Source organism: Camarhynchus parvulus, chromosome Z (genome assembly GCF_901933205.1).
Source record: "Camarhynchus parvulus chromosome Z, STF_HiC, whole genome shotgun sequence".
Lineage (NCBI taxonomy): Eukaryota > Metazoa > Chordata > Aves > Passeriformes > Thraupidae > Camarhynchus > Camarhynchus parvulus.
In genome coordinates this window covers 4,554,769-4,556,944 of record NC_044601.1, presented here as the reverse complement: position 1 = coordinate 4,556,944, position 2,176 = coordinate 4,554,769, and positions in this window count along the sequence as shown.

Genomic DNA, 2,176 nt, shown 5'->3' with positions numbered 1-2,176 from the left:
CCACGTCTCTCACGGCCGGGTTCAACGGCCCCGCGGGGGGGTCGCACCCCTGTCTTGCGCCCTCAGCTTGGTTCGCTCCGCCGGCATATAAAAACGGCGGCGCGGGCGGGCTCTCGGCAGCTCCACGTTGGCGGCGTGAGGGAATGGGTGTTCAATTACGTAGTGCCTTTAGACCTCAGCTTTAAAAGGACAGCCTTAAGGCGCAGTCGGGCAGCCTGTGTAGATCTCTAATTGTAGAGATTTGAAGTACGTCTCGACTGAAGTGATTTGAGTTCACAGAGTGAATTAGGATGGGAAAGGCTTCTGAGGTTATGGAGTCGAGCCTGTGACCAGCTCCCTCAGCCTCTCCTGGGGCTCCATTCCCTTCCCAGCTCCGTTCCCTGCCCTGGCCACGCTGCAGCCCCTCCATTCCCCGTGTGAGGGCCCAGAGGTGCCGCAGCCCTCGCGGTGTGGCCTCAGCAGGGCCGGCACAGGGCCGGGCCCTGCCCCGCTCCTGCCGCCGCCCCACGGCTGGCACAGCGCGGGGGCCATCGGCTTTCTCGGTTCCCTGGGCATCAGCAGCACCGTGGACATGAACAGCCTGTCTGGTGTCCTTCCCTGCCTGAAAGAGAAGAAAAAATTACATGGTTAATTAAGCCGTGCAGGCTTGACACTCTTATTAGGCTCCCATTGCAGCTAATGCAGGAATTTGGAGTGTATCTCATTTAAGGCCTGAAAAATAAGACTCAACAGATACACTCTATTGAATCTGCATATGCTATTAAGGAAAATTCAGCAAAGCTAAGTATTCTTAAATTAGATTTCAAGATTTTTTTCTTAGGAGGTGGTTTTCTCTCTTTGTGGTATCTGCATTTCACAGTAGAATTTAAGGTTAGAGACATGGGTTAAGAGGGAATCTAAGTGAGGAACAAAAGCTGCAGATTTTCTGTGCCCTCTGACTTTGCCAAAACTCTGCTATTCCAGCGACAAAAAATGTCCTCAGCCGTGATGGTATTTTACATTTTGCTTGGAAAACAGCAGAGTATTTGAGCACCCAGAGGCTGTAATACACACTTGAAGCTGTGTCATGATGGAGAATAAATTTCTACACTCACTACACTCCTGAGAGAAACAAACACACATCAAAATACTGCCAGAATTCTTTGCTGTGCTCAAATCCAATTGGATTAAAAGTTCAAGTGCGTTAGCTCTTCAATATGTTCCCAGATGTAGTTAATAATTTAGAATTCCTTGTTAGAGGGATGCTGTGAGTGAAGTGCTTCTAGAGTCAATGTACTCTCATGCTGTGTGTGCCTGGAGATGTCTGCGGGAGAAAATAGCAATCTTTTGTGCCTCTAGACTATGGTAAAACAAGCTAGTTGGAAGCCCCCATTGAAAGGAACAAGACCAAGGATGTTAACCAAGAGAACAGAGATAAGCAGGGGATATTAGCAGTTAGAGAAGCAGAAGGAATACATGCCTTCAGTTTTTTTGTAAATGCTTGCCTGATATGTTGATGCGCATTGCTTTGTATCAATGAGAACGATGAGCTATTTGTGACTAATGATTTAATTATATGCTTTGTTAAGGAATACATAAAACATGCAGCGATAATTTTAAAAAATGATAGAAAAACAAGAATTAAGAGGGTGAACAAAAGCTGAAGCTTTTCCGTGATCTCTGACTTTCCCAAAACTCTGTTAATCCAGTGACAAAAAACGTCCTCAGCCTTGATGCAGGGCAAGAGGAGGGGGGAAAGGTGGTGGGGTCATGTGGGAAGGAAGGGATTCTGGGGATGAGAAATCTCTGCCACGAGGTGGCAGCCCTTTTGTGGCGCGGGAGCGGCTGCCATGAGGTGGTGGCCATTTTGGGGTGTCGGGGTGGCTGCCATGAGGTGGTGGCCATCTTGTGGCACTTCTCTGGAATGTGCGAGGAATGGGTTTTGAGGAATAAAGCAACCTTGAATATTCTTGGGATTAGCTACGGGGACAAAGGAGTTGGGAAAAGGTTTAGGAACAGATTCCCTGAGAGTGTGGCCGCCACTGTCAGGGTGAAGGTACCAAGGGGACCCTGGGGGGAGCCAGGGAGACGGTAGCAACCCTGTGTCCACTGCAGATGGGTTGCTCTCCCTTGTCTACCTGATGTCGGGGAAACGGGGGTAGGAAAAGAAGCAAGGACTGTGAGATTGTCCTCGTAA